The sequence below is a fragment of the Zalophus californianus genome, chromosome 5 (genome assembly GCF_009762305.2).
Source record: "Zalophus californianus isolate mZalCal1 chromosome 5, mZalCal1.pri.v2, whole genome shotgun sequence".
Taxonomy (NCBI): domain Eukaryota; kingdom Metazoa; phylum Chordata; class Mammalia; order Carnivora; family Otariidae; genus Zalophus; species Zalophus californianus.
The window spans coordinates 34,869,633-34,891,511 of NC_045599.1; the positions used below are offsets into that span (position 1 = coordinate 34,869,633).

At 47.9% G+C, this 21,879-nt stretch overlaps 1 long non-coding RNA gene across 1 annotated transcript in view; it reads left to right on the plus strand.

The window, feature by feature from the left end:
- The first annotated feature begins 6,160 nt into the window (after positions 1–6,160).
- Positions 6,161–21,879, plus strand: part of LOC113928889 — a 124,838-nt gene continuing 109,119 nt past the window's right edge. Inside the window, exon 1 of the long non-coding RNA XR_003521992.1 lies at positions 6,161–6,246. This is a non-coding gene — a long non-coding RNA (uncharacterized LOC113928889). The remainder of the gene's footprint in view (positions 6,247–21,879) is intronic.

Consider the following 21,879-nt stretch of genomic DNA (forward strand, 5'->3'; position numbering starts at 1 on the left):
AGGCCATGGAGGTGGGTTAATAGAAGAGGATGGGATCTTTGGGGGTGATGACTGTGACTTACAATACAGGGGTGTAATAGTTTGCTAGGGCTACTGTAACAAAGTACCACAGACTGGGTGGCTTAAACAATAGAAAGTTATTTTCCCCACAATAGATCAAAATACCAGCAGGGTTGGTTTCTTCTTAGGCCTCCCTCCTTTGCTTGTAGGTGTCCATCTTCTTGTCTTCACATGGTCTGCCCTCTGCCTGTGTCCTGATAAATCCACCAGTCATATTGGATTAGGGCCCACCCTAATGGCTTCATTAATTACTTTTTAAAGACCCTCTCTCAGGGGCCCCTGGGTGGCTCAGTTGGTTAAGTGTCTGCTTTCCGCTCGGGTCATGATCCTGGAGTCCTGGGATCGAGCCCCACATCAGGCTCCCTGCTGAGCAGGGAGTCTTCTTCTCCCTCTGACCCTCACCCCACTCTCACGCTCTCTCTCACTCTTTCTCTATCTGTCTCTCTCTCAAGTAAATAAATAAAATCTTTAAAAATAAATAAATAAATAAATAAATACCCTATCTCCAGGGGCACCTGGGTGACTCAGTTGGTTGAGCATCTGACTCTTTTTTTTTTTTTTAAAGATTTCATCCATCTATTTGACAGAGAGAGAGAGAGAGACTGAGAGAGGGAACACAAGCAGGGGGAGTGGGGGAGGGAGAAGGAGGCTTCCCGTGGAGCAGGGAGCCTGATGCAGGGCTTGATCCAAGGACCCTGGGATCATGACCTCAGCCGAAGGCAGATGCCCAATGACTGAGCCACCCAGGCGCCCCAGCATCTGACTCTTGATCTCAGCTCAGGTCACGATCTCAGGGTCATGAGTTTGAGCTCTCCATAAGGCTCTGCATTCAGTGCAGAGTCTGCTTGAGATCCTCTGCCTCCCCCTCTGCCCCTTCCCTCGCTCGTGCTCACTCACTTTCTCTCTCTCCCTCTCAAATAAATAAATAAATAAAATGTTTATAAGACCCTATCTCCAAATGCAGTCACATTCTGAGGTGCAGGGGATTAGAACTGTAACATGGATTTTGGAGGGATGCGGTTAGGCTCATAACAGAAGGCAAGAATCAGGGGCAGGGCGCCTGGGTGGCTCAGATGGTTAAGCGTCTGCCTTCGGCTCAGGTCATGATCCCAGGGTCCTGGGATCGAGTCCCACATCGGGCTCCCTGCTCAGTGCAGAGCCTGCTTCTCCCTCTCCCTCTGCCATTCCCTCTGCTGTGCTCTTCTCTCTAACTCTCTGTCAAATAAATAAATAAAACCTTAAAAAAAAAAAAAAAAAAAGAATCAGGGGCAGAGGAGGGAAACCAAAGGTTGAGAAAGGTGCTGGGAGAGAGGTAGTGAGGAACAAGAAGGGGCAAGGGCACTTGCATTAACAGGGGCAGTACCTGAGGACTACCTACAAGGAAGCCTTTTCAGTAGGCATTTGGAGATCAGGCTTTGAGGGTTTGAGGAAGATGCCAGCATGGCAAGAGAGTAGATGAAGGCCAAGCAGAAAGCTTTTGGTTTCACTTCTAGACACAATAGATATTCCACATATATATTTATTAAATGAATAAATGAATTTTCTTTCCTCCCTCCTCTGATATTACATGGTCCTAGGACTTGGTTTCGCTTTAGAAACTCTAAGGTGAGGCTGCATTCCAGGACCTTGGCCCTGAGCTTATTCTTTGATGTGGCTGGGTCTTGAGGACAAACCAGGGGGAATAGAACATCTTTTCTCAGAGGGAGGAAGGAAGGGAGAGAGAGAGAGAGAAAATGAATTGAATGAACCCAACTAAACTCCATTATCTGTAAACTTCCATACTGTAAGGAAGAGAATAGGGTGACATGAGGTTGGAAAGGCCTTGAGGGTTATTTTGCAATTTTCCTGTCTGCCCTTCAGAAATGAAGAGGTTGTTCATTCATTCATTGAAAAAATTTTTAATTAAGCACCTACTCTGAATCGGGCACTGTGCTAGGCAAGAGGGAGATATCAGTGAAGCAAGTATCAAAGATTTATTGACTGCTTATGTAATGCCATGTTCTTGTTAAGTACTCGGTATACCTCCTGCCTTCAAGGACAGTTGTAACGCATGGACTATTGGTGTTGCATTTACTTTTTTTTATAGATAGGGCAATGGGCTAACTGAAGATTAAAATGGTTTGGTAGCTCACTGTGGGTCATAGAGTTATATGTAAACAACTTAGATACATCCCAGGGACAACTTTTTCCAGCCCTAGTTTCACCCAGGCCCCTGGAGCTTCCCCCAGGGTACAGTAAGGGTCTGGCTTGGGGTCCTGCATGAGTCAGGCTGAGCTGGGGATAAGCAATCAAAGTTCCTGCTGTTCCATCCTGTCCTTGGCCTGAGCAAGGACGTGGTGTAAAGGGACGGATGTGGGCTAGGATAATAATGCCGAGTCACTGCTGATGAAAGCCCTATGTGTTCACCATCCCCCAGCTACCACCTGAAGCCTGTCTCAGCTACTGTCCTTATTGTCACACTCACATCCCTCTCAGCCCCACTGAAAACAGCTGGGATTGTGTCTCATGAACCAAAAACGTGTTTCCTTCCTTCTCTGGGGCTACCTCAGGGCTACCTGAGAACACAGGCTGATTCTGAAATCGTATTCCCCAATGCCTGGGATTTCCCCTCTGGTTCCAGATAAAGGGAGAAACATGGGTTCTGTGAACTCTTTTTGAGTGGGATCATGAGGAAACAGTCCAGTGACCTCTTTCTTCTATTTTAAAGTGAAGAGGAAGGTAGTCACACCACTGAGCAGTGAGTCAGTGGGTATAGGAACTGAATGCTATATTTGGGTGGAGACTTAGGAGGTAGAACCAAATTTGATGAATCACCCCCAATCTAGTCTAATTTGGCAATCAGAACCCTGAAGACTTAAGGAGTACACAGAAATATATATACAAGGATGTTCATCACATTGTTTTAGTAGTAGCAACCTACATGCCCATCTGTAGGGGATTGATGAGATCAACTTTGGTTGCTTTTTACAAAAGAAATCTAAGGGGCACCTGAGTGGCGCAGTTGGTTGGGCATCCGATTTGTGGTTTCAGCTGTTTGTAATCTGGTAGTTGTGGGATTGAGCTCCCTGTCGGGCTCTGCACTTAGTGCCAAGTCGGCTTCAGATTCTTTCTCCCTCCCCCTGTGCCCCTCCCCACTCACACACTCTCTCTCTCAAATAAATAAATACAATCTTAAAAAAAAAAAAAAAACTAAGTTGCCATTGAACAGTGTGTGGTGACCCTGTCAGGTATAGGTAGAGAAAGATGTTCAAGACTGATTATTAAGTGAATAAAGCCACAGAAAAGTGTATGTGTGTATATGTTTCAATAGCTGTGTTTTCTGGAAATACACATGAGAAACTGCTAACTGGTTTCTTTTAAAGAGTAGAAATGGAGGTTTGGGTGAGGAGTGAGACTTTTGCTCTTTATATTTTTATGTGCTTTAAAAAATATAATGAGCATGTATTGTTTTTATAATGCAATGATAGTGATAAAGAAGAAGTGGAAAAAAGAAAAGCTTAAGGTTCTCAAACCAAAGGTACTAAACAATTCAGCACTGAATCCAGTAGTGCTGAGGGCAGGAAGAACCACAGGTAGGGCCTGAGATGACATTGCATCGTGGAACTTTCTCTTAGCCACCGCTTGCAGAGAATGCTTTGACCAGCCAAGGGTGGACACAGAGGCAGGGATTGGCAGGAAATCACTATTTGCAAGGCTGGCTCAGTGACAGAAAGTCTCAAGCAAAATCAAGGCCAAAGTTCAACTCCAAGAACAGGGATTGGAGTCTCTAATAACAATAGTTAGCACGTACTGAGTACTTATCCTGTATCAGAACAATGTGCAAATTGCTTTACTTAGCATTATCTCATTTAAATTTTCACATCAAATCTATGAGATAGCACTATTATTATCCCAGTTTTACAGATGAGAACACTGAAGCTCAGAGGGTCCAAATACACACAATTAGAATTGGTAGGGCTGGGATTAACCCTAGTTTGTTTCTGAAGGCAGCTCTCTTACCACCTCCTGAATACTACTCTGTGTTGAACTCTAGGTCCCTCAGGTCCAAGAACAGGACATCCTTACCATCAAGGAGCAGCCAGGCTAGCTGGGGAAGACTGCACCAATGCATGTGGATTATATAGTGTTTTATATAAGGCACACATCCAGATGTAACTGGGCTGCAAAGATGATAAGTGCTATTTGGATTTTAAATTTGGGAAGATCTGCAAGGCCTGAAGTTGTAAATAAAGGCATCTTGGAGGAGGAAAAATTTAAATCAGGTCTGGAAGGATGGATTGAATTAAGAGAGGGGTGGGGAGAACATTCCAGAGAAGAAAATGCACAAGTTGTGCAGAAGTCTGCTCTGTTGTTTCTGAGACAGTGAGGCATCTTGCCTAATCTTTGAGAGTTGTGTATGTGTGATAAGTGAGATGGTGTGTGTGAGGAGGGAAAACAGAGCATCAGAAGTCATTCTGAAGGTTGAAAACTGGCAGAAGAGTTGTGACTTAACACGAGAGGAAGTCAAAAGCCTCTGAAGGTATTTTGGGGCAGCGAGGAGACACTGCAAAGTGATGCCTCAGAGAGATTAATCTGACAGAGGTGTCAAAATGACTTGGAGTGAAGGACAGAGCCCTGGGAAAATGTAGGTGTGGGGTGATGGAGGCCTCACTGGGGTGATGGAGGCCTCACTGGGGTGATGGAGGCCTTACTCCTCCATACTAGAGGAATGAAGCAGGAGGGTCGGGGTGAAAGCTGCTGTAAAGGGAGAGAGGGAGAGGAGGCAACAGGACCTGCTGGTTGAAAATAAACAGACTACAAAAGCAAGGGTTCAAGCCAGATAGTTGAGGGGCTTCAAATCCATGTGTCCAAAGAAGGGAATGCCTATATCTGGAACAGGGAATTGGGAGAGGGTTTGCTACTGGAGGTGGGGTGGGAGCCGATGAGGAATTGTGTTTTCATTCCAAACCTCCCTTTTTCCTATGACTGTAAGACAGTGTAGGGACTTTTTCTCTCTGCTTTCTTGGTCGTGTAATGCATAGGACTCCCTTTGTCTGCACCAGTTCATTCACTCAACAGTTCTTTATTAAGCTGTCATTATGGTCTGATTTTGGGACCAGATGTGGTACCTGTCCTTATGAAAGGCACATATTGAGCAAGAAATTATAGGTGTTCTTACTATGTTCTTAGTCTCAAGGTGGCATATCTTCCCTGAGACTAGTCCTGCTCTCTACTCCCCGAGCATGCACCAGCTGGTAAGGGCATTTGTCAAACATTTTACTGTACATTGTGTCTTATAATAAAAAATATCATCTGGGGCACCTGGGTGGTACAGTCAGTTGAGTGTCTGACTCTTGGTTTTGGCTCAGGTTGTGATATCAGGGTCCTGGGATCAAGCCCCGTGTTGTGCTCCGTGCTTCGCATGGAGTCTGCCCGAGATTCTCCCTCTCTCGCTGCCCATCCCGCTCGTGCTTGGGCTCATTCTCACTTTCTCTCTCAAATAAATAAATAAATCTTTAAAAAAATATCACAACCGTTCATTTTTTTGTTGTTGTTGTTCTACAAATATTTATCGAGTGGCACTGTGACTCTGTGTTTTTAGCCCTCATGCTCACAAACTGAGCAGGACACAGGTAAGTAAATAGGTAGTGATAATATGGTGTAAGAAGTGTAACACGGGGTAACCATCAAGTTGTGGGAGCAACTAAGAGGGATATGTGGTTGGGAAGGTAAGTTTCCCTGACAAGAATAATGAGGTGTGGGGCATCTGGCTGGCTCAGTTGGTAGAGCATATGACTCTTGATCTCAGGATTGTATGTTCGTGCCCCACTTTGGGTATAGAGATTACTTAAAAAAAAAAATCTTAAAAAAGAAAAAGAACAATGAAGTGTTATCTACACAAGGGCAGGGGGTGAGCATGAGGTATGTGTTCTATGCAAGAGGAACTGCCAGTTCAAACACCTAGATGCTGGAGAGGCCTAGGCTTGTTGGGGAATGATTTACAACCTAGATTTTTATACCTGGAAAAACTACCGGTCAAAATATGAAGAGAGAACAAAAGGCAAGAAATATGCTGAAATACAAGGTTTCAAAAAAATTTACCTCCCATGTATCTCTTCCCAGGAAGCTAGTGGAAGACCTGCACCACCAAAATCAAGGAGTAAATCAAGAGAGCTGACAACATGGGCATAACCGCAAGAAGCTCAGGTAGGCAGGGGCTGGATTAAATAGGGTTCTAAAGACCTAATGAGGAGTTTGGACTTGATTGTAATGACAAAATTACCTAAAGTAATAGTGGAGTGATATTCGAAAATAGTGATTTTTTTTTTTTAATCCCAAGGACCCATTTGAGCAACCTTATGATTGGCTCCTACCAGAAGCAATAGTTGTGTTTTTTGTTTTTTTTTTTAAGATTTTATTTATTTATTTGACGGAGGGAGACAGCAAGAGAGGGAACACAAGCAGGGAGAGTGGGAGAGGGAGAAGCAGGCTTCCTGCGGAGCAGGGAGCCCGATGCGGGGCTTGATCCAGGACTTGAGCCGAAGGCAGACGCTTAATGACTGAGCCACCCGGGGGCCCCAGAAGCAATAGCTTTAATCAATCTATTTTTCCTTTGTGTTCCTTTGGAAAGGATTCTGCTGAGTTTTAAAGAGTTTGGAAATCATTGTACTAGAAAAACCTAAAACTGTGTACAACTACTTAAGCAGCCTTGTGTAACTTGGTGGGGCTTCCAGAAGCTGCCAGGGCTGTGCAGGTTCCTGGAGCAGTGCACTGTGAGAGAGGAGAGAGTGGAATAGGGAGGTGGAAAGGCTCAGCTGCCAAATTTCAGCAGGACTCTTTGCTGGTCATTCTTCCCTTCAGCAGCAAAGGTGATCCCTAGAGAGTATTTCTTTTTACCAATTAAGTGCTGAAGCTGCCTTCCCCAATGACTTCCAGACTGCCAAAAAATAAATTTTCAAAATACAAACTTGGGGTGGGGGAACACAGCATGACCTTGTCCCTTCTACTGAACTTTGTCACAGCTGGAATAAGGCAAGTTATGTATGAGAGAGTGGTGTGTGTGTGTGTGTGTGTCTGTCTATTCAGTGGGCTCAGAAGAAATTTATGGATATGTTGTATTGTAGCAGGGATCCAGGTGTTCCCTAAATCTGAAACCAAGGAGAACATTTCCTTCATGGATTCAGCACACTGATGTTTGTTTTCTTTTCAGTATCTGCATCTGAAGTACTATGATAAAAGATCAGCCCAGAAACCAAGCAGCTTGTTAAGGTGTTTACTGGTTTTGCTAACCATAAAAAAGGGCGTTCCCTAGTTCCCCATCAGCTGGGAGAAATCCTTCCCCACCCTCTCCTGACCGTCCTCTTTCCCTCCCCCTAAGCAAGTGAATTTTAAATACCACTCTAAAGTTGTTGGCTGGTGACCTGGAAAATTCCTTTTGCTTTGTTATCCTGTTAATGGCCCATCAGTTTAAACCTCCTACCCCCAGAAACTTTCTTTCTCCTAACTAGACTGAAGAGGGAACAGAGATTTAAAAAAAAAAAAAAAAAAAAGAAAGAAAGGATTCCTATTTCTAAGGGCTTTGGGAAGATTCCAAGATGGCCAGGCCTGATTGAATGGAAGGAAGGAATTTATTTGTCTTGATCAGTCTGTACAGCAGCTAGCAAATGTAAAAGCAAAGTAAATTAGGGTCTTATTGAATGACTTCAGAGGGAGGTGATAATTTTTGGATGCAGTGGAAGCTCAACTATGTAGGATTTTGGTGGACACAGGTCTTGTGGAAGACTTCTAATTCTAGGGGCGCCTGGGTGGCTCAGTTGTTAAGCATCTGCCTTCGGCTCAGGTCATGATCCTGGAGTCCCGGGATCGAGCCCTGCATCGGGCTCCCTGCTCATCGGGCTCCCTGCTCATCGGGCTCCCTGCTCAGCGGGCTCCCTGCTCAGCGGGCTCCCTGCTCAGCGGGCTCCCTGCTCAGCGGGCAGCCTGCTTCTCCCTCTCCCACTCCCCCCCTCCCCCGTCGGCTTGTGTCCCCTTTCTCGCTGTGTCTTTCTGTCAAATAAATAAATGAATAATCCTGAAAAAAAAAAAAGACTTCTAATTCTAGAAGCCTAGATTCGGACTTATGTTAGAGATGTGTAAACGAGTAAGTGTGTGAACGTCAGTCACCTTCCTTATTGTCATTTGAAAGGTACAGTTCATAAGGTACAGTTCATAATTGCTGTGGATCTTGTTATTGTTAGTTATAAAACCAACAGTTACTATTCACTGCATGTGCCAGGTACAGGGCTCAGAACTTTTCCTGCATTATCTCATTTAATTCTTACCAGACAACTCCATGAGGTAAGTACTATTATTATCCCTATTTTAGAGGAAATGGAGGGAAACTTAGGGAAGTGGTACAGAATTCCACCTGGGTTCTCTGTCTTCTTAGCTCCTGCTCTTAACCACAACATTATGCTGTTTATAAATGACAAAGATGTAAGAAAACATAAAGAGGAAGCAGAGAGTGGCTAAACTATTCCTCCCTAGGGAAGGAAATCCACCCCCTGCTGTTCATACAGGCCATGAAGTTGCCGAGTTCTCAGGTCCTCATTAGAGGGGGGACTGTCCTGCATATAATGTTATAAGCGGACGCTTGCCCCTAGCCTTTTGGATTTTTGGGAAAAGGTTCTGACCACAAAGCACTATTCTTTTCTTCAGGTCTTGGTGTGTCAGTTTCCATTTCTCAGCTTCCAAAGCAACACACAGGAGCACAGGGAAGTCAGAGTCCTTAACATCAACGCCACGCCCTTTACCCACCTCTCCTGGCAAGTAGCACCTTGGGCAGTTTTTCCTTCCCAAATAAGCTTTGTCGTCTCTTACATCAACTGGGGCCACTAGCTCTCAGATCCATCTTCTGTAACCCCAAAATTCCCTGGGCCACTCCCTGCCTGGAGGGGAAGCAGCTGACCAGGTAAGAGGCTGCCACCGGAACGGCACACTGAAGAGAGAGCAACCAGGGGAGAGCAATGGGGCCGCTAACACTGGCTGGAGGGCTCGGCAAAGATGCCCTTGCTGGGGGCCTCTCCTGGACAGAATTCCCGGGGCCTGGCATGGGCTGTTACGCTCCCCTTTTTAGGAGTTCTTTTGATTTATACATTGATGTCCCTTTATCTGAAAAAATTAATATATAGTTGTTGTCAACAATTTAAATAATAGGATGATTAATAGAGAAAGTAAAAGTATGCCATTAATACAACACACTGCCCTCCCGTGGACCTCCACCCCCGTGCATCTGCCCAGTCATCACTAGCAACAGTTTGGAATCTGTCCTTCCAGATGGTTCTGCTAGTTTCCTCTGTGGGTGTGGGGTGTTTTTTTTTTGTTTTTTAGATTTATTTATTTGACAGAGAGAGACACAGCGAGAGAGGAAACACAAGCAGGGGGAGCGGGAGAGGGAGAAGCAGGCCTCCCGCGGAGCAGGGAGCCCGATGCGGGGCTCGATCCCAGGACCCCGGGATCATGACCCGAGCCGAAGGCAGACGCTTAACGACTGAGCCACTCAGGCGCCCCGTGTGTGTGTGGTGTTTATATAAATATCAGTGAGAAGATCCTGTTCTGTACCTTGTGTATCACGAGCATCTTTTGAATTTATCCGTACAGCTCTCCCCTTTTTAACAGCAGCACAGTATTCCACCTGAAGAATAGACCATCTTCCCTTTTTCCTAATCTCTGCTTTAACTGATCTTTCACTTCCTTGGGAACCTGTCTCAGCTCCCACTTAACATGCCATCCTCTGGGTCCTGCCTCAGAGAACTGCACAAATGGGAAGGCGGTCAAAAGGCGGGAAAGGCGGTGGTGGGCCCCACACGGGAGGGAGTGGGGGCGGGTGAGTGTGTTCTGTCCTGGCCATACCGGGGTACACAGGAAGTTCTTTCTCCTCACCCAGCCAAATGGTTCCTCTATCTGCCTAAGGTAAAACCCCACATTTTATGGGAATCATCTTTGAAAATGACAGAGATCAACGCGGAGAAACACGAAAGGCTGTTTTCTTAGAGTTACACTCATCATCTGGGATGTGCACTCTGGGCATGCACACTGTGGGGCTGTCAGAATGACCAGGCCAGTCCTGTGCCTGCATCCAAGATGTGTTCACTTGAAGTACCCCATGCTCTTCTCTTGGTAGCTCTTCTATGTGAGTGACAACTCCATTAGGTAGAAATTTGCTTCTTGTCACTGGAAAGGCATGCCCGCTTAGAGGTTTCAAGCTCTTGACCAAATTTGCTCTCTGTACCTCAGTTTCCTCATCTGTAAAATGAGGATAATAGTAGTACCTATCTAATTTGGTAGGGTTTTCCTCTGTAACTTAAATAAAATACATGCATGACATATTTGGTGCATTATATGGTAGATGGCAAGTACTCAATGATGTGAATGATTATACCCTAAGTCCAAATGCTCTCATTGCACTTTAAACCTAGGTTTTAGAGATCATCTAGGTCACTGGCTCTTGACTCTGGCTGCCCACTGAAGTCAGCCAGGGAGCCTTAAAAAAAAATGCCAGTGTCCAGGCTTCATTGTCAGAGATTCTGATGACATCGGTCTGAGGTGGGATCAGGGGGATCATTGCTTTTTTTTTTTTTTTAAGATTTTATTTATTTATTTGACAGAGAGAGACAATGAGAAGGGGAACACAAGCAGGGGGAGTGGGAAAGGGAGAAGCACGGTTCCTGCAGAGCAGGGAGCCTGATGCCAATGGGGGGCTCGATCCCAGGACCCTGGGATCATGGCCTGAGCCAAAGGCAGATGCTTAAGGACTGAGCAACCCAGGCACCCTGGATCATTACTTTTGAAAATCACCCTGCGGATTTCTATTTTGCACCCAGGATTGAGACTACTGAATTTAGTTCAGTGTTTTGCTTCTAACTGAAGCAAGTGTGAGGCCTGGAGCTGGGAAGGCACTTACCTGGGTTAGACAGCCAGACCAGAGGGACCCAGGTCTCTCTCATCCTGGATGCCAACCTCCAAAGCTTGTCCTTGGGAGGGAAATCCATCCCTGGAATGCCCTTTAGGTGGTCTTGGGTATGATCAGGCGTGCTGCCCCTGCTTCTAGTCTCTTTCCAGGTAATACTGCTGGACCCCTCAACCCATTCTTTGGTCACCAACTCAAGGAGGTCTTCCTATAGGAAGCTGCAATTCTAGAATACCATCCTCCTTTATTACAGCATGTGAAATAATTCCTCCCTCCCATCCATCCATCCATCCATCCATCCATCCATCCATCCATCCATCCATCCATCCTTCCTCCTCCATCTTGAGAATCTAAGCCCCCTGGGGGCAGGGACAATGTCTGTCCTGTTCGTGTTGTACCGGGCCTAGGATGGTGACCAGCGCTTGTTAAAAAAAATACCCATTAGATGACTGAATGAAGGAAATCCCAGGAGGGTAGTTGAATATTTTTTTATTTTTCTGGTCCTAGCCATCTGATTCTCATTACTCCTACAGCTCGGGAAGCCTCTCTCTGCTTTGGCATTTTATAAACCTCGTGTGCGTACGTTGACATTTTAACCATAAATCCAGAGTTTGGGGGCTGGAAAATTCGAGACGAAGGGTTTAGGGGAGGGGGGTAAAAACTACCCGGAGGTCCGAAGCCGGCCCAGGGGTTGCCGGGGAGGGGGGGACCGTGGGGCGGGCGCGCCTCCGCCCCCTGCTTGCCCCCTGCGCGGGAGATGGCCCCGGGCCGCAACATCCATCAGACGGGTGCGCCGCAGCGGTCTCCTCCTGTCCTCGGGGAGGGGACGCCGTGGGGGAGGGGACGCGATCCGGGTCGCGGCCGGGGAGCGGCTCGGGCAGCAGCCCCCGCATTCCGGCCGCGCGCGCCCCCGGAGGTGGCGCCTTGGGGAGGCTGTATTTTTTTTTTTTTTCTTCTTTTTTTTGAGCCTCAGGGGAGTGGTGGGAGGCGGGGAGGGGGCCCTGTGTATGTCCCTTTAAGAGCCGGAGCGCTGCTCCCGCCTCGCAGGCGCCCGGAGCCTCACAAAAGAACAGGATGTTGTTGATTTGTCACCAAACCACAGAGAGGAAATGATTGTAAATTTCCTTTAAACATCCCCACCGCGCTCCGGCCGCCCCCGCTTCCTCCTCCGCCGCCCCCGCCCGGCCCGGCGCAGCGGGGCCTCGGCGCTCCCGCGGGGCGCCCGCTCCCTGGCCTCCCCGGCCAGGCCACAGGCCCGGGCCGGCTCCGGGGCGCCTGTGGGAGGAGCCCCCGGCCCCCGCCGCGCTCCCGCTCGCGTTTCAGTTGCTTTCTTCGGATTTTTCTTTTTTTTCAACAGCTGCAGCAGAGAAAGGGCCATGCCCTGGAAGCACCTTAGCGTGCGCCCATCCTGTTTAGCCTTACAAGGGCCCTGCAGAGGCAGTAATCATTACTTCCAGTCCGGGGGGCGGGGGGTGGGGGGTGGGGGGTGGGGGTTGGGACTGAGGCCCAGGAGGGTTCCCCGAGTAGCCGAAAGTCACCAGCTCCTGAAACCTCTTGAGGGCTCTTGGCACGCCCAATCTAGATTTGGTTCATCCCAGAGCATATGTTTGTAACCAGTCAGCCATACTGCCAAGGGAACATTCTAGAAATTCCCACTCATCAAAGAAGTTCAAAGCAACAATGACTTCAGACCAGGTTATTTCATGAGGAGCATCCCCCACCATGTCCCGCTAGGCACCTGTCTTTCAGGAGCTGTTTGGGTTTCCGTTCCACCTGTGCCTTTCTGTGCCTTCATGTACCTTCACCTCTTCTGGCCCCTTCCCCATTGTTTTGAATGATTTTTGAAAGCCTCTGGTGCAGTTAATGTTTGCTTACAACTTGCAGTCCGTGGTGGAGTGGTCAAGTCTGGTTTGTGGTGCAGGGAAAGGCTCCTTTTGCTGTACAGAGTGTTCTTTCTGAGCAATTAATGCTTATGATTCCGGCATTGGCTGCACTGGGGTTCTTGGCTTGAATATAGTTAATGCCCCAGGCGCTGTGCATTCTCTTCTTTAATCCTTACAGTAGCCCCCTTAGACCTTGCTATTCCCTTAATACAGATGACGATACTGAGGTTCAGAGAGGTTGAGGAGTTGGACCAGCTTACACTATGTAAGTGGAAGTACCAGGACTCATTTGGTCACCACGTTCTGATTACTGGTGGTGTCTGTCTTTAGTACTTTAAAACTGATTATTTGGTTAGGAGAACGGGTAAGGGGAGGAGCACGGGATACTTTTGCTGGGTCCTTTGTCACCTTAATTTCTGGGGAACTCTAGGCCAAATCTTACTTTCTGCAAAAAGAGCACCTGAGTGACTCACACCCTCAGACTAGAATCCTCCCTTTGGGGCCTGGTGAGGGGCTGAGGGGCTTGGACCAAGAGGGGGACTGGTGTGGGCTCTGAGCTCCTTCCATTCTACCTGAACAGGAACATGGAAACTTAAAAAAGAAAAAAAAATTGTCTGGTGCTGGATTCCCAAGGTTTCATTTGTGAGACCCTTAATTCTCAGCCCTACAGGGTGCTGGGTGGATGGGGGTGGGGTGCTAGAAGGTTGTGTTTGACGCCAGATATCATCAATGCCATATAACTTACTGTTCCCTTGTGCCTGCTCTGTGCCCGTGGACTGGGCCAGGGGCCATCTATGTGCTTTCTCATTCGATCCTAAGAAGGTCGTAAGGAATGAAAAGTCAGTACCCAGAGAGGCTGTCCACCTAGGAATGGGGGGTAGCTGGGGTTTGCAGCCCGCTTGTGTGTGTGCAAGGGGAAGTGCCAGCTATCTGGCGTCCCAGAAATGGGACTGCCATGCTTGCCTTTAGTCAGTGGAGAAGGCCAAGAGGGTCCTTGATGCTGGCGGATTTTGAGAGAGAAATGTGCTGGCCTTTGGCTCCCCTGTGCTGCAGCTGTCTGTAGTTCGTCACCTCGGAGCACATTTGTCGAGGGATTTCCAGTGTTGCAGCAGTATCTCCACCTGTCCTTTTTGCTTTTATAGATTGCCAGTCACTGGGGCATCCGGGTCCTGAGCACTTGGAAGGGAGAGCCAGCTGCTTCATTATTTCCATTCCGCAGTTGAGGAACCCAGGGCACCAACATGCCAAGTTGTTGGTCTGGGCCGGCTGGCTTGATGCAAGAGCAAGACAGCAGGAGTCAGGGCCTTCAGCCTCTGCCGCTACTCCATTCTGGGGAAGCAGGAACCGGAGGGTAGGTCATCTGATGTCTCTTGGCCTCAGTTTCCTAGGCTGTGCCAGACTGTGGCCTGTGTGGTCTCTGATGGCTCTTCCAGTCATCATCGTCCAAAGAATAGCTTCTGTTTACTCATTCGGTTAATATTTATTAAACATCTACTCTATGCCAGGCACTTCTGCTATAGGTGCTGGTGAGACAGCAGAGGACAAAACAAAAGTTCTGTCTTGGGGTTTACCTCTCAGGTGGAGACCAAAAAAAATTAAACACATCGATACGTGAAATGTCAGGTAGTCCTTCGTGCTCTGGAAGATAAAATGAAGATCTTGGGCTGGGGGGGGGGATGCTGTGTGTGAGTACAGGAGGAGGGGTAGTGTTTTATTTATGGTCATAAGGGAAGGCCCACTGATAAGGTGATATTTGAGAAGGGAGGGAGAGTGAGCCCTCCTGCCTTGTGAGGTTTGCTATAGGTAGTTGGAATGGCAGAGATAAGGACCAGGAGATGGGAGTGTGTGGTATAGCACTCACACTGTGATAAAGGCAGGATGTTATTTACTCCTCTTAGTGCTGTGTTTTGAGGAAGCTGAGACTCAGAGAGGTTTAGTGACTTGCCCAAGGTCACACAGCAGTAGGGGGTGGAGGTGAGATTCTAATGCTAGTCTTAACCTTCATGCTGCTTCCCACTCAGGGACTCTTCTTTTGGAGCTGGTGTTTAATTTTGGACCTAGTTCTTGTGATTTCTTGGGGATTAAGTGTCAAAAGTGGCCATGACTCCTGGCCCCTTATGTTGCCTGGTGTTGGGGAAAGAGCTGAGGGCCTGAAGTTCCTTTTTGTGGTAATACATTTGATGCTGGAAAACCCCATGTTGTGTTTATGGCAGAAGGGGGAAAAACACCTTCAGATTAGTGTAAACAAGAGAAATGGGAGAATGGGGTAGCCTGAATCCCTCCACCCCCCTCCTTCGTTTTAATTTCCCCATGATGGGCTCAACACAGCATGTTGTATTATACAGCGATAATTAAAACACTTGGATTAGTGAGCTGAGATTTATAGGGCAAACAGGAGCCAGAGGAGAAACGACAGTCATGTCTTTTATTTGCAGGCAGATATCCAAATTGCCACTTGCTTGCTTTTTCTTCCTGACACTATCACCTACTCTGCTTAATTAGATTCTTTTTTTCTGTATCATTTCCAACACCCGCTCAGCCTGCTGCTCAGCGGCGAGTTGAGGAAGCTGTGTACTGAACCCTTTGCCACAGCCCAGGGAAGATGAGTCAGGAATGAGGCAAATCGAAGCCAAGGAGCATACCTTGCCTCCGGCCTGTGGAGCCCACCTGTGTGTCAGCATCCTGGCGCAGGACTGGGAGGGCGGAACCCAGGGCCACTGAGAGGAAGCATCACACTCCTTCCAGTCCTGCTCACTTTCCGTGAAGCACCCTCTTTCTTGTGCGGAACCGAAAGAACCCATTCCCCACACAGCAAACCACCCCCAACATATTCCGTTTCCAAACAAATAGAATAAAATCATGTTCCCAGATTTTTATAGAATATTTTATTCTCTTCAAAGCATCATCATAGACTCTGGTGGGGGTGAAGGGGTAGGAGGGACTGAGATGAACAAATGGCTGTGACCAAATTTACCATCCGGTAGGAAGAAGAGTTGAAAATAGCTGATGAGAATTTTTGGCCAAACTCATACGTTTGATAAGTATTTATTGAATAGCTAGTGTGTATCAGGCATTGTTCTAGGTGGTTATGGGCCACAGTAGTGGCAGAACGCCCCCCAAAATCCCTGTCTGAGTTTCCCAGCTCTCGGGGTGGGGGATTGGCACGGCAGTGAATTCATTACTGAAGAGCAGAAAAACTATGAAGAAAAACTGAGTGGGGAAGGAGAGTGCTGGGGCTGGTCTTTTTATTTTTATTTTTTTTTAAGATTTTATTTATTTATTTGAGGGAGAGAATGAGATAGAGAGCATGAGAGGGGAGAGGGTCAGAGGGAGAAGCAGACTCCCCACCAAGCAGGGAGCCTGATGTGGGGGGACTCGATCCCGGGACTCCAGGATCATGACCTGAGCTGAAGGCAGTCGCCTAACCAACTGAGCCACCCAGGCGCCCTGGGGCTGGTCATTTTAGAGACGAAGAGGGAGAAGGCGGCGTGTCCTGGTGGAGACTGACAGATCTGACAGGGAATCTGGGCTTCCACACCTGCTGTGTAGACCTTTGTTTCTACCACCAACTGGTCTGAAGCTTGCTTTTCTCATCCGTACAGTAGGGCGAGTCGTAGACACTCATAAAGGGATTCAGTGAGCGAAAATATACAAATATAAATAATAGATACTAAATGATAACATAATAAATAATAAAAAATATATAAAACGCACGCCTAATTAGGGCTCTGTGAGTACTTGCTCTTTTCAGCATTGTGTGCTTGTAATAAGGTGACGAGGAGCGGAAGGAACAGTGAAAGAAAAGGGTTATGATCCATGTCACCCTCCCACCTTCCAGTAATCACGGTTTGCCCATCCACCAGGAATGCAAGAGTGCAGGTGAGCTCTTGCAGCAGAGTTAGGACTGCGGAGGGTTTAGGTCAGGGTTTGGTATGTGGGAGTTTGAGGATTGTGGATTTTTGCATTCTATCTTAAAAATTATTTTCCACATGCTTGGTGTTCACCCTGATACTCCACAACAAGCTTGGCAGGGGGGCTGGGGCTGCCCACTTGACAAACGGGAAAACAGGCACAGGATGTGAGCGCCTGGCCAAGGTCACCTCCAGTCTCCAGAGGAGATCTCCTGCCGGGCCTCGAGATGAGTCATCCTGGAGTGTTGTTCCCGGGGTGAAATCACAAAGGAAGGAAAGCTTGGATTTATTGCAGGCAGCCCGGGAAGTTTCCTGTTCTTGAGAAATCTCAGAAACAGTGACTCCTCCACCTGAGGGGCTTTATTCTTCTGAGGTCAGCCTACTGATGAGCCCCCAAGCCTCCAGAAGATACGGTGTCTGATAGGGGGTGAAGGAGAGGGTAGAAGGCCTTTGACATAAGCAGAGGAGAGAAAAGGAGAAGAAAGAGTGTGGGGGTTGAGAGCTTGGGCCCTGGGGTCAGACAGATTTGATTTGGTAGTTCTGCCACTTACCAGCTTGGGCAAGTCACATGACCCTCTAGGACCCTTAGTTTCCTCTACTGCAATAGTCCATAACTCACGGGCTGTTGGGAAAGTGAACTAAGGTGGTGCGTGCCGAGTGTTTAGCCCAGTGTCTGGCTGTAGGGGACCCTTAGGAAGGTGAGTTGTCATTCCTGCAGCGGAAAAGGGAGCAGCTGGGTAAGGGAGAGGGGGAGACAGGGCCCCCAGGTTGTGCAGCCCTCTCAATACTGCAGCATTTAGCTGAGGTCTTGATGAAGTTCTTTCCACCCAAGGCTTCTGGAGTCAGTCACCCAGCAGGTGCCATTTTGGCCTTCTAGGAGTTTATGCTGGGGCCAGCAGAGCAGGACCAGACAAGTATCCGATGTCTTCCTGCCGTTGCTCACCCATCCTGGCATCATGGTTCATTGGGCACGGAGGGCCTGAGAGGGGTGCCCCCCTTGGTTCACTCTCTCCCCCTCCCTTTAACCTTTGCTTCTCTGGCTCAGACCCATTATTTGTCCTATTGCTGTTGACTCCATGTAATGAAAATAATTGAGCCTGTCTCCACCGATGACTGTCTAGGAACAAATCAAGCCCGCCCCAGTCATCCGCCTCTGACTGAACACACCCCACCTGCTGCAAATGGTCCTGCTTGAGCTCGCAGGACCTCCGGCCTTAAACCCAGGCTGCAGTGCTAGATGCACTTTCCAGGGTCGCTGACACCCTACTGGGCAGCCTCATGGTTTGCTGAAGGGTGTCTAGGGGTCCTGGGACCAAGGTGCAAAAGCTCTGAGAATACCTCTAAGCATTTATCCGAGGCCCTAATTATTGTGTTCTCCATCTGCGCATCTGCCCTTCATCCTCCAGCCTAGCTTCCTTGCCACCCCCTGCCCCACTGGATGTAGGTGATCTCTAGAAAACAGATAACAGAGGGTGCCTGGGTGGTTCAGACGTTAAGCGTCTGCCTTCGGCTCAGGTCATGATCCCAGGGTTTTGGGATCGAGTCCCGCATCGAGTCCCGCATCGGGCTCCCTGCTCAGCGGGAAGCCTGCTTCTCCCTCTCCCACTCCCCCTGCTTGTGTTCCCTCTCTCGCTGTCTCTCTCTCTCTTGAAAAAATAAATAAAATCTTAAAAAAAATAGAAAACAGATAACAGAGGTGGCTGAAGAGTTGCCTGGGCTTGGGGTGGAGAAGCTCCCGAGGCTTCGGATTTTTCTGATTTTTATGTAAATGGTTCCAAGAGCAGATGTCACAGGAGTAACACTGCCCAGCAAGAGTGAGAAGGGCAGGGTTGTTGATTAGAGGAATCTTATTTAACTGTATTATTCTAGTCCAAAGCCCCATTTATGTTTGTATGTTTTGTTAAGATAATATCACAGTCTTAAGTGGAAACAACACCACCGCTGGGTCTTATCGCTAGAAGGACCCTGCCCTTTGGCCTGCTATGCATTCTCTTCCTTACCCTTGCCCATATGCACATATGCACATACTGTGAACTGGCTCTCCCGGGGCCAGGATTGTGCTCAATGCTTACGTATTTTCCACCAAATTCTTCCAATAAATCTAGAAGGAAGGAATTATTATCCCCGTTACTTTAAAGAAGAGACTGAGGCTCTGAGAGGTCCTGCGGCAGAACTGAGATTCAAACCCAGGCCCGATTCCATCCAAAGTCTGCAAATTTAGGGACGTATATAACTTTTGTGACCGTGTTTTCCACTCACCATTATATTACAGACATTTCCCCGAGTTCCTCTATAGCCTTCCTAATGATTGTTGAAAATAGGAACCGAAGATGCCCTGCACCAGCTCTGTGTAGCCATTTTCTCCTTTTGGGCACCCTTGGACAAGAGCGTTGGCTGAGGGCTGCTGAGCAGTGGTGGTAGGAAAGGGCACAGTGTGGAGGGTGGAGGATTGGGCTGGTGGAACCAGAAGCACACTGCAGCCAGCGGAGGGGAGCACGCAGACCTCCACTCACTTTCACGTGAGACACTTGGGTTGGCGGTCCCTGCATTCCTTGCTCTCGATTTCAGCTGTGTGAATGGGTGTGGGGGCTGGGTCCGGGGGCAGCAGCTGTCTGTCTGCTCAGGTGAGGGTGGAGGGGAAGGAGCAATCCTCTTGAGGTCGATGGAAGAGGAGTTTCTATCCCCATTTTACAGAAAAGGAATCTGCGTCTCAGGGGAGGTCAAAAGACTTGTCAGAGCACAGCTCTGAAGCAGCCATTGGAAGAACAGGGTGTGGGTATTCTGACTCCTCTCACCTTCTCCTCCGTCAGCTTGACCTTTGTTTTCCCCTCCTCTGGCCGTCTCCTCCGGACTACTTTTCTTCCTGATACAGCGGGTTGCTCCCCGAGCAAACGCACGTGTGTACATCCAGGCTGGATATAGCTGGTACAACAAGGGCTAGCCCCATGGAGAAATCGGTTTCTAAAGAAGGGCAGAGTAACTGGCAGGGAAAACCAGGACATTGTTTCTTAAGAACTTCCCAGGCACGTGGGTGCCTGGGGTGGTGCAGTCAGTTGGGCATCTGACTCTTGGTTTTCTGCTCAGGTCATGATCTCAGGGTCTTGAGATGGAGCCCCGCCTTGGTTTCTGCACTCAGCAGGGAGCCTGCTTGAGATTCTCGCTCTCCCTCTGCCCCTCCTGTTCATGCTCTGCCCTCTCTCTCTCTCTAAAATAAATAAATCTTTAAAAAATAAACAAACAAACAAAAACTTCCCAGGTACAAGGTGGGATTTTTTTTTCTTTTTCTTTTTGTCTCCTTGGCCCAGGATGGAGATGTTGGCTCAAGTTCCTCCTGTAAATCTTTAGGATTTAATGCAGCCACTCAGCCTTTGTTCAGAGAAGTGCGGTGCTGCTAGAAACACCTTTTTTGAGTCCAAGCAATGATCACTACACATTTTTCTTTCACAGTAGAAACGCCCTGAGTCCTTTAAAAGAGCGTTGGCAAACAGCATTGAGTTCTTAGAATGACAAGACAGTTTTAAGGGAAAAACAAAACCCATTCTTTTATGTCCGCGCTGCAGCTTATCAATATGAAATGAAGATGAAGATTCGTTTATGTCAATAGACTGGTTTTTTTTGGTGGGGGGGTTGTTAAAAATTCATATATCTTTGCTAATGGAACCATTTCCACATTCACAATGGGGGGGAGAAAAACAAGGCTCATAAAACCTTTCCTGGAATAATCAGAAAAGGAGTCCCTGAAAACACAAATTTGTGGTATTATCTTTGCATATTAGCAAAAGTCTTCTAGCTTTCGAATAGCATGTTGTGGATCTAGTCTGCTGTTACATTAGTTTAACATCCTCTTTTGTGTGCGTGTTTTTTTGTTTTTCTTTAAGATTTTATGTATTTGAGAGATAGAGCAGAGCTAGAGAGAGAGCAGATTGGGGAGGAAGCCAGAGGGAGCAGTAGGCTCCCCGCTGAGCAGGGAGCTCGCCGCCCCAGGGTGCTTGGGTTCAAACCCAGCGGTGTTCAAGCTCTATCCCAGGAGCCTGGGATCAGGACCTGAGCTGAAGGCAGACGCTCAACCCACTGAGCCACCCAGGCGTCCTCTTTTGGTTTATGTTTTTCCTAGACCATGTTTATCGGCCCTCACTCTGAGCCAAGCCTGTGCTAGCCCCCTTTGCACTCACTGGCCTTGAATCCCACCCCCACCTGCCTTGGAAATAGCCAGGGTTCCTGTGTGCCTCACTCTATGAAAACACTATGAGGAACTAGAGTTTTCCAACGTAAGGGCCCTAGAGCCGTCGTTACGAGTGATGACCAAATGCTAAAAGCCTCCTCATAGGAAGTTAGTGGCAGAGGCAGGATTTGAATCCAGCTCTGGATGACCCATAACACATACTATTTGGCACTACCCTGTTTGCCTTAGATTAGCACACTGTGCTGAGCCCCTTCTGTGGAGTAAGTTGCCTTGTTAGGATGGCACGTTGAAGGAAATGCTAAGGTGAGTCAGAATGTTCACTCTTTTCAAGGCACCTGCAATCTAGGGTGGATTGGAGGGTCATTCTTCATTGTATAGAAATATTTATTAATTTGTAATCTTCATTTTACAGATAAGGAAACCAAGTCTAAGAGGTCAAGTGACATACTCAAGGTCACATAGCTATGATATAACAAGACTTTTATTAGGTGGTTGTTGCCAGAAGTCCACCGTAGTCCAAGCCCCTTATGTAGACCATCACATTCCTACATGCAAGGCAGGCAAAGGTCAGAGCTGCACTTAAAGATCAGACAGAGGCCAAAGTGGCAGGTACTTGGAGGGTATATGCTCAGTGCTTCTGACCGGAGTAGAGATTCCAAAAGAGCTTTATCCCTGCAAGATGCCTGTAGGCTCCTGGGTCCATTGCCTTCTGTGCAACAGAACTCATGGGCTCACCCACCTCTCTCCCTGTGACAAAGAGTACCTGTTTTGGCAAACAGACTCAGGAGACCTCCCGTCCCCAAAGGTTTTCCAGTAGGACAGGCCTGCTGAGTTGAGCTGTGCTGTATAGAAATACTTGCTTTAGGCTGTGCAGGCTGAGGAGAGCCTGGAGGAGCAGAGGAAGGAGGGCCTGCT